Source organism: Bombina bombina, chromosome 1 (genome assembly GCF_027579735.1).
Source record: "Bombina bombina isolate aBomBom1 chromosome 1, aBomBom1.pri, whole genome shotgun sequence".
Lineage (NCBI taxonomy): Eukaryota > Metazoa > Chordata > Amphibia > Anura > Bombinatoridae > Bombina > Bombina bombina.
This window is the reverse complement of record NC_069499.1, coordinates 730,240,256-730,257,596: the sequence shown is the minus strand read 5'-3', so window position 1 is coordinate 730,257,596 and position 17,341 is coordinate 730,240,256. Positions and strand designations below refer to the sequence as shown.

The 17,341-nt window shown below is 38.9% G+C and overlaps 1 protein-coding gene across 1 annotated transcript in view; it reads left to right on the top strand.

Moving 5' to 3' along the window:
* Positions 1 to 17,341, top strand: part of ATP11C (ATPase phospholipid transporting 11C) — a 345,758-nt gene that overhangs the window by 276,443 nt on the left and 51,974 nt on the right.

Sequence of the window (17,341 nt, the reverse complement as noted above, 5' to 3'; positions counted from 1 at the left end):
TTAAACAAAGCTGTTCTCTGGCTGCATTGTATAAGTTTTCCTTAACACAGTGCATCCAGAACAAAGTGCTGTTTGAAGAAAAAAGTCAAATATTCAGTAGTGCTGCAAAGCAGCAGTGCATTGATTGGCTCTCAGATTTTTGCAAGCTCGTCCCCTAGCTTTTCACAGTCTGCAAAGCCGTTTTTCTCTGACTGTAAGATGTTCGTATAAGCAATGCACCTTTTTTATTTCTACATTTCTATGTTAGACTAAGAGAAAAGGAAACAAATTAATTCAAGAGACATTTTACAATTACTTTTTTGTCTGCAGCTAATTTGCAATGCAATTTTCAACTACTGCACTAGATTATTAAACTTTAAATATTGCTTTATTCTCCAGTTAGCCAACACATTGCAATTGATCTGGTGCTTTAGTGTAACTGACAAATTTACAATTTTATTTCATTTAAAAATGACCTGCAGAGAAAATTTCACTAAAAAAATCTCATCGCAGAAAGTGAAAAAAAGTTCTGCCTCTGGGGTCACCACATAGCCAATAGCTACTTTTCATTCTACAGTCGCCCATAAGTGCTATCATTCCAGTGCTGATGGCAGAGACCAGGAGCTCTGAGGTCACATGGTATAATTAGTATTAGTATTGGCTGTTGAACAGATAATGAGATTATTTAAAAAACAAAACAAAACTTGTTTTAATTAAAGTAATACAGAATACATACATGCCTGTAAAATGATATGTACAGTATATTAGCTAAAAAAAAGACCCACATGAAACAGGAAGTGTACAGTAAAGCCTGTATCATAGCAATATAATACAAGCGTTACAGAAAGGAGGGTAAAGGGATATGAAACCCAGAAATTCTCTTGTGATTCAGACAGAGCATACAATTTTAAAAGTTTCTTATTTACTTTTATTATCAAATTTGCTTTGTTCTCATGGTATTCTTTGTTGTATTGATACCTATGTAGGTGTCTGGAGAACTATTTAGCAGGAAAAAACATTCTTGCAAAACTGCTGCCATATAAGTTCTCCAGACTCATGCATGTTCCAATTAACAAAATTTGTTAATAGGAGTAAATTAGGAAGTTGTTTAAAATTGTATGCTCTATCTGCATCATGACATATTTTTTTGGGGGTTTTCTGTCTCTTTAAAGCCACATTAGTACAAATTATATTGCAGACTGCTTGAATTTAACATTTAAATAAAATACTACTATTTTTTATGGACTAATATTTCTATATCACGTTTCCAATTCTTTTTTTTTTTTATTATTGTTATCATCATTTTATTTTGGTGCGCAATAAAAAAGCTTTATATTTCACTTCCTGTTTTAATGTCGGCATCCAGATCTTGGCAGCTTTGGTAAGCATAATTTTAAGCCTTGTGTTCTCAAAATGACTATAATACATACAGTATAGTCATTGGTATTAATGTCAGTCTCACTGCAATTTTATAAGGTTTATTAAGCTTAAAGGGAGGTTGGCACCTCAAACACCTTTAATTTTTTTTTTTTTTTTTTTAAATACTTTATTTATTTCCAGCATCCGTCACAGCAACAGTGAAAACAAACATTGGAATTTAGACAGATTACAACAGAAAATATTGTCGCTATAACAGTACTGGGTTTTATAATACATTCTAATTCTTCTAATTCCAACTGATTTCACTATTCCCCTGTCTACAGCCTTCCCTTCTACTAAGCCTATGTAAAGTCCTAGTATCATAAACCGCGAAATGTGGGCTGCCAGCTTGTCACGCCTCTCTACTATAGTTGGTTACAGAAAGTCCGCATCTCATTGTGGTTTTGTGACAGTTCATGAAAAGTCTTTATCAGCCGGCTATCATCCCAGTGCGATAACCATAAACTTTTCTATTTAGGGTAAAGCTTTTAAGCAGTAACTAGTAACATAAAGTATCAGCTTCTGTCCTATCGCCTCACCTCTCTCTCATCATCAGAAGACTGTATTTCCCAGTCTCACCCGAGGCGCCCCCGCCCTCCGTATTCATCTCCCGAAGTCTCATTCCCTCCTGTCTGGTGGGCTGTTGGTTAGCTAACGGAAGATATTCCATTTGCCATGTAATTGTGCTTCTAGTACATACTCTGAGTCTTTGAGTGGGTATATAATCTGTTTCTGATGTTGTAGGTCTAAGCTATCAATAAGGGGCTCCCACTTGTTCAGAAAGTGCTTAGTCCTTAGTGTTATGTCTCCCTGCGTGTCTATCTGTTCATAAACCATTTGTTGTTGTAGAGCGAGTTTAAGGTGTGTCAGATTTGGTGAGTCAGCTGTCATCCAATGTTTAAGAATGAGTTTTCTGGCTAACAGTATCACATTATGAATAAACTTAGAGTGGGTCAGTTCCTCTGTCGGTGAGTGCAGAAATATCACCCTGATCGCTGTCAGTTCAAAGTTTTCCCCAGTGACACTCTCTACCCATCTCCTTGTCATTCCCCAAAATTTTGTAAGTTTCGGGCATTGCCATATCATGTGTACCATGTCTGGTTTGGGATGTGAGCATTTTGGGCATAGCCCAGAGGCGTCAGGATTCCACTTGTGATACATCCTAGGAGTTATATATGCTTTGTGTAACAGCTTCGTATGTGATTCTCGGATTTCACTTGATAGTGAAGCTTTTCTCACCTTTGTGACACTTTGCTCAATGATTTGGTCTACGGTTGATTGACCTATCAGTGGTATTCCATGTATCTTGGATGTGATCTCTAGTAGTGTTATTGGGTAGTGTCTGGAGGGCTCTATAGGTGTGGGAGATGGAAGTCATCCCCCCTCTAGTCAGTGACAGCAGCTTGTAAACCTCACAGTCAGTGTCAGGCAGGTCCCCAGACCTCAGAAGGCCCTGCACGTAGTGTCTCATCTGGAGGAAAGCAAAGTGGTGATTGTTAGGTATGTGAAAGTCTGTTTGTAAGTCAATGAATGGCTTTATAGTCTTCAGATCCTCTGTCAGTACTTGTCGGAGGGTCGTTACTCCCCGTTCCTCCCACTGTTTAAAAGGTTTGGTAGTGAAACCCGCCTGGAAGTCAGGGTTGCCTCGTAATGGGAGATAGACAGTGTATTTGTGTGAGACTCCAAAGGCCCTACAAATCCTCCACCACGCTTTTATGGGGTGGAGGTAGAGGGCTATGCCTCCAACTGCCCCGTCTACCTGAGCTCTGGTCATGTGTGGAAGCATTTTCAGGGACCCCGGTGTGATGAGTTCCTCCTCCAATTTATAATTGGTGAAGTTGTCTTTATCTAGGAGCCAGTCCATCACATATTTAGCCAAAGCCGCCCAGTTGTAGTGTTCTATATTTGGGAGTCCAAAACCTCCCATCTCTGGCGTAGATGTCATTTTGAGATAGCTTAGTCTGTGTTTTTTCCCTTTCCACAGGAATTGTGTAATGTCCCTATTTAGTGTTTTGAGATCTTGTTTGTGTATCAGCTCTGGGAGCATCTGTAGTGTGTACAGTAGTTTGGGAAATAATATCATTTTGATTAGTCCCACTCTCCCCGACAGTGTAAGCGGTAGAGTGGACCAGTTCAAGAGTGTTTGTCGCAAATCTTTAAGAAGTGGTCTAAAATTGAGGTCATACCACTGAGTGGGATCTCTAGCCAGCGTGATACCTAAGTATTTAAATGTATTGGCAACTATTTTAAAGTTGTCTCGAAGTGGCACAGAAGGCCTACTATTCTGCAGCCATAATAGCTCCGATTTCTCTTTGTTCATGCAGTATCCTGAGATTTCCCCAAATTCAGCAATAATACGCATTATATAGGGGATATTCCTTCTAGGCTCGCGCGTGTATAGTATCATGTCATCTGCAAAGAGGGATATATGTAGAGTTTCTTTGCCTATCCTGAGTCCCTCCGTGTCTTTTCTAATTTTGATCGCCAATGGCTCAAGTGCGAGGTCAAAGAGGATCGGAGACAGAGGGCATCCCTGTCTCGTACCCCTCAAGAGCGGGAATGTATTGGATGGTGTGCCATTGACCAGGATCGCTGCACGAGGATCATTGTAAATGGTGCGTATGGCTGTCATGAAGTCGCCCTGTACCCCAAATTTCCCTAGTGTCGTGAACAGGTGATCCCACAGTAACTTGTCGAATGCTTTTTTTTTTCCACAAGTATCAGGCAAGCATCCTCACCCTTCCGGTCTTGATCTTGTTTACCTTTTCCCCAGTAGTGCGAGAGCACCACCTGCAGCTTTCTCATGTTTTTGACAGAAGATCTGCCTTAGACAAACCCCGTCTGGTCTTCATGTAGTAGTGATGTCAGTATGTCTGCCAGTCTGTTGGCCAAAATTTTTGTAAACAGTTTGTAGTCCGAATTAAGTAGGGAAATTGGTCTGTAGGATGACGTCAGTAGGGGGTCTCTGTCTGGCTTGGGGATGATTGTTACGTTTGCTTCCGTAAATCTGTTAGATAAGTTTGCCCTCCTTTCCATGATTGCGTTGAACAATAGTGTGAGTGTTTCTGATGTTTCTCCTTTGAGCATTTTATAGAATTCCCCTGGTAAGCCATCAGGTCCAGGGGTTTTCTCCAGAGGCATCGTGTCAATGGCTCTAGCGACCTCCCAGGGCTGGATTGGGGCATTTAGTTTGTGTAGTTGTTCCTCATCTATCTGTGGGAGAGTCATATCTTTCCAGAAATTTTGTTTCTGTTCTGCACTTACTTCTTGGGAGTTGTAAAGATTAGAATAGTAGTCTATGAATGCCCTATGGATTTCTGATTCCTGTGTTAATATCCTATCCTCTCCTCTGATGACCGCTACAATGCTAGGTTTCCTATCTAGTTTGGTAATTTTTGCTACTAGCTTCCCTGTACGATTCCCATAGCGGTAGAATTTAGCCTGTAACCTGTTGTGGGCTTTAACTGATGTTTGTATGAGGTGCGTATCTCTAAGGGCCTTAGTGTCTCTGTATTTAATTATATTCTGGTCTGTCGGGTGTCTTAAATACTGGTTCCTAGCATTAAGGAGTTGGCGCAAGAGGAGCTCTCCTCTCTTCTTACATGTTTTAGTGAGCCTTATCGTGTAGGCTGTCACCACCCCTCTCAGGACTGCCTTTGCAGTTTCCCAGAAAAGGGATACATTGTTTATATGTTGAGTGTTAAGGTCTTTGTACACCAGCCACTCTCCTATCAGGTGTTTCCTGAGATTTAGATCGTGGTATAGATATGTGGGAAAATTCCATCTACAGGTCTTTCTCTGAGGGGTGTCAGTGCGCAACTCTAGTGTGACTGGAGCATGGTCTGATATTGTTATAGGATCTATTTTTATCTCATCAACCTTGGGGCACAGCAATTTGGAAACCAAAAAGTAGTCTATGCGGGAGAGAGTGGTTTTAGAGGGGTGTGAGCATGTGTAATCTCGTGTCTCAGGGTTTCTCTCTCTCCAGACATCTGACAGGGATAGGGTGTTACAGAAGTTTTTCAAGATTAGTGTTTATCTTTTGGATCCTTTCCATGGTTGTGTTGGGTGTGTGTCACTATTGGGGTTACGGAACCTGTCAGCCGGTGTGTGTGGAGCAATGTTGTAGTCTCCTCCCGCTATAATGGGGAGGTCCGAGAATTGTATGAGCTGGCTTTGGATGTGATTGAAAAACTGTCTCTTCCCCGTCTGGGGGCCGTATATCCCACACAGCACTAAGGGCTGCGCGTCTATTTGTAGCTTGACCATCAGGTATCTGCCCTCCACGATAGTCAGTGTCTGTGAGATAGTGTAATTCAAACCCTTACGGAGTAGGATTTCCACTCCCCTCGCTCTTTTCCTTTCATATGGGGTATATAGCACCTCCCCCACCCAATTCTGTTTAAGCTTTTGATGTTCAATTTGTGAGAGATGCATCTCCTCCAATACTGCAATATCAGCCTTCTTGGTGTTAAGGTGCCTTAATATCGCCTTTCTTTTAATAGGGAAGGTTATCCCCCCTACGTTCCATATGGTGATTTTCATGTTCCCAGGGTAGTATGATTAGTTTGTGCTCTTAGGACTATTTGTCAATGTAGTCGTGTGTGGTGTGCTGTGTGTAGCTGTTTGGGTATGTCAGAATGCACTGTACTTACTTGTTACTGCGGTCACCAAGGTCCGTCCTCTTTTCCCTGGGGGGTAGCGCCTCAGGGCCGAACCTATGCTATCTAGTGTTGAATAAAACAGTTAACAGGCCTTGCAATACAACAGTAATTTTCCTCACTTCTCTATCCCCCCCCAACAATTTCAACAGCCAACAAAGTGCTCTCAACAGAGAGATAAAGTCCCCCCCTCACTTGTAAAGGATATGGTTTAACATGTCTTAGTCCTTAAGATGTTTTACTCTTTTCTTTTCAGTGTCTTTCTGTGGCCCCAGCCTTGGGCTTTGGTTTTATGGATCAGGAGCAGCACTTCCTTGCTCTGGTACTTGTCGTCGCTCTTTCTCTCTTTGCAGATGCGTCTTAAGTTATTTTGGCGACTCGAAGAACAGCGGTCTGTTGGTTGTGTGCAGTCTTAATCTTGCTGGGTACAGGAGGGCTGCCGTTCTGCCCTGCTCCATCAGTTGCTTGCAATAGGGTGAGAATTCTTTCCTTCTGGCTGCGACTGCTGCTGAGTAATCTTGAAACAGGTATACTTTTTTGCCCTCATATTCCAGGGAAGCGATTTTTCTGTAGGCCTGCAGAATTGCCACTTTGCCTTGAAGTTGAGGTACTTTACCATGATCTGTCGCGGCTGTTGATTACTCTCCCCCTGTCTTCTTGGGTCCCCCACTCTGTGGGCTCTTTCCACCTTGCATGGGAGACATGCTTGAGGGATATGTAGCATCTTTGGTAGGGTATTCTCTGCAAACTCCACAAGCTGTGATCCCGGGAGTGATTCTGGTATACCCACTATCCGCAGGTTGTTTCTTCTCGACCTGTTCTCCAGGTCATCAATCTTTGCCCATAGCCGGTCAGTCTGCTGTTGCAATGATTGAATGGTAGCTGCAGCTTCTCTATGGCGGGTCTCTCCCTCCGCCACCCTCTGTTCCATTTGAGTTAGTCTGCCATTGAAAGATTTTACCTCCGCTGTAAGTGAGTCCATTCCTGTTTGCAGTTGTTCTATTTTTGGTAAGAACAGCGCCGAGATCTGTGAAACAATTGGGTGGGTATCCATAGAGTTAAAGTTCACTCCCTCTTCAGCCCCCACAGGAGCCTGTGGTGTCTCCCCGTGGTTCTTTTTCTTGTCTGCATTTTTAAGTCTGCTCGCCATTGTTCCTGTTTTTTTAATGTAAGAATTATAGTATTTTTGCATACAGCTTTGGAGGTCTCCAGCTATGTTCACCAACTATGTTTTGTTTCTGCAGTTTTTTTTTTTTTTTTTTTAATTATAAGATTATAGATCCTGCCTGGTGTTCTATAGGCCACAGAGTGAAGTTCGAACTAGGTTTAAAATGTTATTTAGTAAGCGTTAGGTGAGCAGGGGGGGCGGACCCACACCCCCTAGCCCTGCATGTTGTGGTGGGTGATGCTACTGCTCAGGAGGAAGGCGGTCTGGGAGGTCTTGGGCCAAGGGGTTGTCTCTCCCCAGGTTGTGTCCTGTCTCCTTTCCTGCAGCCTGACCAGCAGCACAGAATAATAAAAATGATAAACCTCCCCAAGTCTAGAAAATTTGTGCTTTCAAAGAGGGGGTGGGTGGGTGGAAAAGGGGGCCCCTCAGTGATCCTTTGGCTATTTGGGGTAAGCGCCCATAAGCGGGTATTTGGCTTTGCGAGTTTATGTGTCCCCTTTTTCAGAGATAACACTTCTATTCCCTTATGTGTTTTGGACCCTTGGCTTGTGTTTATCTCTCTGTTACTTAAGTGGTGTTCTCTACTGCTGGGTGAGCATCCAAGGGGTTAATAGCCACTCGCTGCAATAACAAGTAGAAAATCGTTCCCCCCTCCAAGTATGTCTGTTATAACTGACTAGCTTGCAGGCGTTAATAAAGTCTCTCCTGTACTGTTAACCAGGTGCGCTTCCGCCTTTCTTAAGTTATGCTATCCACAGTAGGGGCAAAATGGCGGCTTTTCCCGCCTTTGACTATGCTCTCCCTCCCGGACTTACAGATATCCCACGGAGTGTCCTGGCTCCTGCCTAAATGTGGGTGCCTGTCGCCAGTCTCCTGGAAGGTGTGCGTGCCCCCTTTTTTTTTTTTCAGCCTGCGGTCTCTGCGTGTCAGCTCAGCTGCAGCCGCAACTGCCTTCTGCCACCTCTGTCTTGCGGCTTCTGCGGCGGGGGGATCCGATGTCCGATCCCTTGCTGTCAAGTGTCCGGGCAGGTACAGGTTCCCCTGCCAAGGAGTCCAGCTCAGTTTAGGGGCGCACTTTAGGTTTTTACCCAAGTTAGGGAGCCGAAAGCAGCGGAGCTCTGTTCTCTGCTTCCACTCGCTGCGCCCGCCCACCGGAAGTCCCAAACACCTTTATTTTAAATCCAAAATTATATTTCCCTACTCAAAAATAGATCAGGTATATGTGGAATCTTAAAAGTACTCAGAAATCTGCTGTTGTTTATATGAAAGAGAAGCATTTAAACATATTTTTCCCTGAAAACATATTGAACTAAAAAACTGAAGCAAATTCAGCAATATCAATTGTGTTCTTTAAACTGGTATAGGAAGTAAAGAACTGTGTGTATCTTTCAGCCAATCAGCATTAGCAGGAAGCAGCTATCAGCTACTTAGCAGTAGTAGGAAGTAAACAACTGATAATGTTGTATTCACTTTAATTTACATGTAAGCATTGTTTACTTCACATTTTTTTTTCCGGCAAAAATATTTTTGGCATAATTAAATGCTGCTGTTTCATGTGGATGTGTATTTTATAATTATTATTGGGTTTTTTTTTTGTTTGTTTTTTTAAGTTAAAGGTCCCTTTAAATGCGCAATTAAATGAAATGCTAGCTAATTTCAGGCAAATTAAATCCAAACTTTTTAAAAAGCTTTATTGTATATAATTAAACAGCAATACAAAGATAACATAAATAATATTCACAGATAATTGGTATGTCAGCTTTACATGCGAGCTCTGCTATGCTGTTCCATTCCAGTCCTCAAGTACATTGGATCAGCTCTATCAATAGTTTTATAATGATGATGAGGCTTAACAGTCCATCTTTTTGAAGCTTGTCATATGGCTTTTGCATTCATAGTGACAAAAACATGGGTATTATGCATATTTAAAGAATGGTGTAGGCATCACATCAAACCATGTGCAGTAGTACAAAAGTGACATAGACCCCTATTCTCCAAACTGGAACTTTTTAATAGAGTGCAGAGGCAAGCTCAGTTCTCACTACGTACATTTTAAAGCAATGTCAATTTATTTTCAGGCCAGCTTTATTTAAGCAAATGTTTAAATAGTTATAATGATAGTAAGAACTTATTTTGTATTTTAAACATAAAAAAACTATACTATAAAGGAACTTTAAAATCAGTATATATATATTTTTTTATTTATTTATTTTTTACATTACCAAAACAGTCTTTCATGTAAACGGATAGAAAGGTCAACAATTTAAATAGAAGCATTTTTGAACTATACTTCCATTAGCAAAAATGCTTCTAGTGAATTCTTACTGTTTCTCAGATGCATACGAGCCTATGGTATTCAAATACCACACTACGAGAGTCAGCTGTGACTTGTATGACACTATACAAGTCTTATGTGATGCAATGCACAGTACTGTCAGCTCTGTGGGAATCAAGATGATCTAGTCACACATATAAAGCTTAGTGTTTGCATATGTGATTCAATACAAATGACTATACATTAATACTGTATATTCATAAAAATTGAAAACTGATCACATGATCCGCTTGAAAATATTCTTCAGATCTGCCTTATTTCTGAGTTTTGTACAAATGTAGTTATTTACTGAAATGGGCATTTACAGATGACTTTGTAAAATAGTGTACAGGTAAAGGTAAACTTTGCCAGGTTCGATAATGTTACATGCAAATACACCGAAAATTAAGGGTACTTTAAGTCATCAATTTTGTTATTTTGAAATATTTACCTAGTTATCGCCGTTTTTCTATCCAATTTTAGTCATTATCTAAACAGCCCGTTTTTTTTTTTTTTTGCAGTCTGGTCACGTTGTTCCATTAGCCAATAATAGGTCTGGCCGTTAGGCGGCCGTCATTTGACGTCACAACATCTAGAGAAGTTCTGCGCATGCGTTGGCTATTCTAAGTTCCTCTCCCTTCCAAGCCGTGCTCGTTCCTGATTAGCGCATGCGCAATTAATCCTTATAAGTTGAAATCTTCAGAACGCAGTCTACTTCCAAGCAATTTGACGCCTGCGCTTTAGGTCACAAATGATTAGAGTCACGCAGGCGCAATTCGAATGTACGGCGAGGCGTGCGCATGCGCAAGTTGCCCCTCAATCGTGAACGCGCTTTTCCAGTACGTATAGAGCGGGTGGGACCGCTCTGTACATAATACAGTGAGAAACCAGGAAATACATGGAGGGAGGAGCTAAGACCGGCCAAGAAGGTAGATAAAAACTGTTTCTTATACTTTGATATATATACGTATATGTTATAAAAAGTTAGCGATCTTACTATATAGTACATGGGTAACATAATACAGCTTACAAAAAAGCTAAACTTTACCTTCACTTTAAATCAATATTCTAGTCAAAATTAAACTTGCATGATTCAGATAGAGCATGCAATTTTAAGCAACTTTCTAATTTACTCCTATTATCAGTTTTTCTTTGTTCTCTTGGTATCTTTATTTGAAAAAGCTAAAATGTAAGCTTAGGAGCTGGCCCATCTGAATCATGAAAGTTTAATTTTGAATAGACTGTCCCTTTAAAGTAATACCTAATCTTGTGTGGTCTGTGATTCATATATTGAGCTGATTTGTTTCAAAAGTGTTGCCTTACTCCGTTATTTATGAAGAGATAACAGATTCCAGCCAAGCGACTCACATCCACTGATACATATACAGGTTTTCTATTTTTATTTTAAAACCACCACCATTTGTTGGAGAGAATTAGAGTTGTGTTATGTCATATATCAAACTTTGTGTGTACGTTGTCTTCCTGCATTACTTGTCATTGTGCCCTTATAAACATAACTGCATTACTGGTCATTGTGCCCTTATAAACATAACTGCATTACTTGTCATTGTGCCCTTATAAACATAACTGCATTTCCACTAATATGAGATGGTTTTATCACAATGTATGATGTTTTGAAAGGGATTTTCCATTTCACAAGGGGTTTAGTTCCTTTGTTGCTGCATTATAAGAACATGAAACATATTTTCTTTCATGTAATTAGCAAGAGTCCATGAGCTAGTGACGTATGGGATATACATTCCTACCAGGAGGGGCAAAGTTTCCCAAACCTTAAAATGCCTATAAATACACCCCTCACCACACCCACAATTCAGTTTTACAAACTTTGCCTCCCATGGAGGTGGTGAAGAAAGTTTGTGCTAGATTCTACGTTGATATGCGCTTCGCAGCAGGCTGAAGCCCGGTTTTCCTCTCAGAGTGCAGTGAATGTCAGAGTGATGTGAAGAGAGTATTGCCTATTTGAATACAATGGTCTTCCTCTAGGGGATCTATTTCATAGGTTCTCTGTTATCGGTCGTAGAGATTTCTTCTCCTACCTCCCTTTTCAGATCGACAATATACTCTTATATACCATTACCTCTACTGATTCTCGTTTCAGTACTGGTTTGGCTATCTACTATATGTAGATGAGTGTCTTAGGGTAAGTAAGTCTTATTTTATTTATGACACTCTAAGCTATGGTTGGGCACTTTATATGTAAAGTTCTAAATATGTGTGTTTAAACTTATATTTGCCATGATTCAGAATAATCAGTATTCCTTCATTCAGACTGTCAGTTTCATTATTTGGGATAATGTATATGAATAAATATTTTTTTCTTACCTTAAAAATTTTCAATTTACTTTTTTCCTTGCAGGCTGTTAGGCTCGCGGGGGCAGAAAATGCTTCAATTTATTGCGTCATTCTTGGCGCAAACTTTTTTGGCGCATTTTGTCATTTCCGGTGCCATTGTTGACGCCGGAAGTTTGTTAGTAGTTGCGTCATTTTTTGACGCATGTGTGTTACTGACGTTTTTTGCGCCAAAAAATGTGGGCGTCGTTTTCGGCGCCAGAGGATGTGGCGTCATACTTGGCGCCAAAAAATATGGGCGTTGTACTTGGTCCACCTTTTCACATTATTTAAGTCTCACTTTTTCATTGCTTCTGGTTGCTGGAGGCTGGTTTATTTTGCATTTTTTCCCATTCCTGAAACTGTCATTTAAGGAATTTGATAATTTTGCTTTATATGTTGTTTTTTCTATTACATATTGCAAGATGTCACAACCTGACCCTGGATCAGAATCTACTTCTGGAAAGACGCTGCCTGATGCTGGTTCTTCCAAAGTTAAGTGCATTTGTTGTAAACTTTTGGTAACTGTTCCTCCGGCTGTGGTTTGTGTTAGTTGTCATGATAAACTTTCTAACGCTGATAATGTCTCCATTAGTAATAATCCTTTACCTGTTGTTTTTCCTTCAGCATCTAATGTTCAGGATGTCCCTGTTAATGTAAAATAATTTGTTTCTAATTCTATTAGGAAGGCTCTGTCTGTTATTCCTCCTTCTAGTAAACGTAAAAGGTCTTTTAAAACTTCTCATATTTCAGATGAATTTTTAAGTGACCGCCATCATTCTGACTTATCTGTTTCTGATGAGGATCTATCTGGTTCAAAAGATTCTGCCTCAGATATTGACACTGATAAATCTTCATATTTATTTAAGATGGAGTTTATTCATTCTTTACTTAAAGAAGTGTTGATTGCATTAGATATGGAGGAGTCTAGTCCTCTTGATACTAAATCTACTAAGCGTTTAAATTCGTTTTTTAAACCCCATGTAGTTATTCCAGAAGTTTTTTCAGTTCCTGATGCTATTTCAGAAGTAATTTCTAGGGAATGGAATAGTCTGGGTACTTCATTTACTCCTTCTCAAAGGTTTAAGAAATTGTACCCTGTGCCATCTGATAGATTAGAATTTTGGGACAAAATTCCTAAAGTTGATGGGGCTATCTCTACTCTTGCTAAACGTACTACTATTCCTACGGCGGATAGTACTTCCTTTAAGGATCCTTTAGATAGGAAGCTTGAATCCTTTCTAAGGAGAGCTTATTTATGTTCAGGTAATCTTCTTAGACCTGCTATTTCTTTGGCTGATGTTGCTGCAGCTTCCACTTTCTGGTTGGAGGCTTTAGCGCAACAAGTGTCAGACCATAATGCGTATAGCATTGTTAAACTTCTTCAACATGCTAATAACTTTGTTTGTGATGCCATTTTTGATATCATTAGAACTGATGTCAGGTATATGTCTTTAGCTATTTTAGCTAGAAGAGCTTTATGGCTTAAATCTTGGAATGCAGATATGACTTCTAAGTCAACATTGCTTTCTCTTTCTTTCCAAGGTAATAAATTATTTGGTTCACAGTTGGATTCTATAATTTCAACTGTTACTGGGGGGAAAGGAACCTTTTTGCCTCAGGACAAAAAATCTAAAGGTAAATATAGGGCTGCTAATCGTTTTCGTTCCTTTCGTCAGAATAAGGAACAGAAGCCAGACCCTTCCCCTAAAGGAACGGTTTCCGTTTGGAAACCTTCTCCAGTCTGGAATAAATCCAAGCCTTTTAAAAAGTCAAAACCAGCTCCCAAATCCGCATGAAGATGCGGCCCTCATTCCAGCACAGCTGGTAGGGGGCAGGTTACGATTTTTCAAAGATATTTGGATCAATTCGATTCACAGTCTTTGGATTCAGAACATTGTTTCACAAGGGTACAGAATAGGTTTCAAGGTAAGGCCGCCTGTGAGAAGATTTTTTCTCTCATGCATTCCAGTAAACCCAGTGAAGGCTCAGGCGTTTCTGAAATGTGTTTCAGACCTAGAGTTGGCTGGGGTAATTGTGCCAGTTCCAGTTCTGGAATGGGGTCTGGGGTTTTACTCAAATCTATTCATTGTACCAAAGAAGGAGAATTCCTTCAGACCAGTTCTGGATCTAAAAATATTGAATCGTTATATAAGGATACCAACATTCAAAATGGTGACTATAAGGACTATTCTGCCTTTTGTTCAGCAAGGGCATTATATGTCTACAATAGACCTACAGGATGCATATCTTCATATTCCAATTCATCCAGATCACTATCAGTTCCTGAGATTCTCTTTTCTAGACAAGCATTACCAGTTTGTTGCCCTTCCGTTTGGCCTAGCAACAGCTCCAAGGATCTTTTCAAAGGTTCTCGGTGCCCTTCTCTCTGTAATCGGAGAACAGGGTATTGCGGTATTTCCTTATTTGGACGATATCTTGGTACTTGCTCAGTCTTTACATTCTGCAGAATCTCATACGAATCAACTTCTTTGATTCGTAAGAAGATATACAGAGGGCGACTCCTAGTGTGGAATTAGTAAGCAGAGTGTGAACCCACCAGCTTTACCCTTCAGAGATATACTCACAAAGTATAGAGCACACTGTAGTGCTAATGAAGCAAGCTGGGTATATTAAAAGTGGCCCAGCGCACATACCACTCCGGTGAAAGATGGTCCAATGTATTCAGAAGGTTCAGATAAAAAATTCAGGAGACTCCAGATATATATAAAAAACACTTTATATAAAAATATAACAGTGTACAATAAAAATCAGTAGAATTCGCTACGCGTTTCTCAGAGCTACCACTCTGTTTCCTCAGGCAAGTTATACTGATCTAAAACTGAAGTCTCCTATTTATACATCCTCAAATAAATTAAAACATTGGTCACACCCAATTTACCAATTACTTATGCAAATGTTGCTATGGTGACCTTCACAATACAAACTGACTTTTCTTGATACCAGTATGTGAATATATAACTCATTGTATGCATAGATCTACTTTAACATATACAGCTAGTATCAAAACAAGTATATAGCAGATATTACAATATATCTCATAAACATTTCGGAAGAAAACATATATAGTATGCACAATAGTGTTTCAGCAAAAAAACAAATACAGCACTCATATAGTTGGTTCATTAAATTTTCAGCAATCTCTCTTTATGAAAGTGAATGCACTATTTATTTCTATTTTATATGGTTAATAACTTCTTTATTTCCTGAGGATTTCTTTCCTCCCCTTTGTTCATAGTAGAAAGTCTAATTTATTTATTAATTAAAAGCATTAGCTAGTTTGTTTATATCATATATAAAGCTGTCAGCTTGTGGGTGTGTGTCATTAGCCTATCTCACACTTCCATATGTGTGGGTAATGGCTAGTGGGCGTGTATCATTTATCGCCGGTCTTTAAATACAATTCCTCAACTTTCTTCCTAATATATTCTTACCCCTTTTGACATGATCTCCTACAATAAACTGTTTAAATGTTATCTGAATTGTTGTATTGTGCATATCATAAGCTGATTTTATGAAGGGCTATGTCTATTTGTTTAAAGCTCCCTCTCTGATTTCACAATGTCCAATGTGTAGGTGATAATCCGTGGGCGTGTAGCATAAACCAATCACGCGTCACTATGTGTGTGAATCCCAGCTTATAGGCGTGTGTTTTCTATCGTTAAAAAAAAAAAAAAAAAAAATCAACTATTGTCTATTTATTTTTTTGGGATATGAACTGCTTTGCTATTATGATATATTTATATATAACCCTATGGCTATGTTCGAGATAGCATCAGCCAATTTGTGTAGCCCTTTGGTATTACTGCTCTGTGAAAGCATATCCTATCCTCACAGTATTCGTCAATTTTTACTGAATCATAACATTCAAAATAATGCCAGTCTCGTAATCATTGCGCTTCAATCGAATAGATGCATATACTCATATATTTTTATATATTGGTAACCTGTATAATGTATATAAATAAAACTATATATATATAAAAAAATATGAATTATAGTCTTCCATTTTTTGTGTGTGCTTTCTGTGCCCTAGTGAATAAATTAATAAATTGTTCTATATGAAAAGACATGTGAAAAAACATATAGAGGAAAATTATGGTTACTATATGCTATAAATAGTGATAATTAGTGAATTCTATGTGTGACTAGTGTTAAGTACTCTAACTATATCTTATTTTATGTAAATAAATATATATAAATAGATGTGCTATTATAAAAACCTATGTGACTAGAGTAATAATATATAAATAATATAACTATAATAATATTATGTGTATGACCATGAATATATCAATTCCTATGTGACTCATATGATTAAATGTGTATAGTGTGACAATGTTAAGTGTTTATAATTAATATAATAAATACTCTATGTGTATGAATATAGACAAATTGTATGTTTATAGTATTCTAAATATACATATCTCCATTAATGTGATTAAATGTGTTTTATAGTGATATGATGCTTGAATGATTGTAAGATGGATAGTAAATACTGAATATATTTTCAAGATGAAACATTACTGGTATATTAAGATATTTACTGGGTGGTGACCTCAGGTGATCTATACTTACATTCCTTCTAAATAATATATATCAATATCAATGAGGATATGATCCATTATATACACATTAATATTAAGTGCACTACTAATGTGAGAGAACAGATATGAAGCTTGTATAACAGAACCCTTAAATTAAAAGATAGAATGAACTGAATGTTTGTACTGGATTGATCTAAAAGGCTGCTGTATCAATTACTTCATTGAGGCCTTCTGGATGTAAAGATGAAAATCTATAGATCCAGAAGGTCTCCCTTTGACGAAGTTTAATCATTCTATTTTGGGAATTACTAGCAGTCACTACCTCGAGTGGGGTTATCTTCATAAGGCATTTGTTAGTGCCATGTGATGCTGTATGATGTCTAGAAGTACTGTATTTATCTAATCCTTTCACAATGCATCTGAGATGTTCAGACCATCTCTGTCTTATCATCCTGCAGGTGCGGCCTATATAATGTAGGCCACAGATGCAGGTGATACAATAGACCACATAAGTAGAACTGCATGTTATTTTTTGTGTTAATGTAAAAGTTTCCCCTGTGTTATTTACTTTGATACTCTTTTGTCCATTGATGGTATATTTACACATACTGCATCTATTTTTGTGACATCTGAAAAAGCCTATTTTTGCACCTTGAGTGCTATCTTGTATGTTTCCTCTATTGAATGGTGCATTTGTTTCCCTTTTGCACATCACTATCTTACTAGGTGCAAGTTTTTCCTTTATTGTTGGGGCTCTCCTAAAAGTGCATATTGGTTTCTCCCCTAAAATGGATCGCAGAACAGGGTCTTTCTTTAATAGTGTCCAATGTTTAGATAAGATCTTTCTAATCTCCCTATGGTTGTCGTTATATCTCGTAATGAA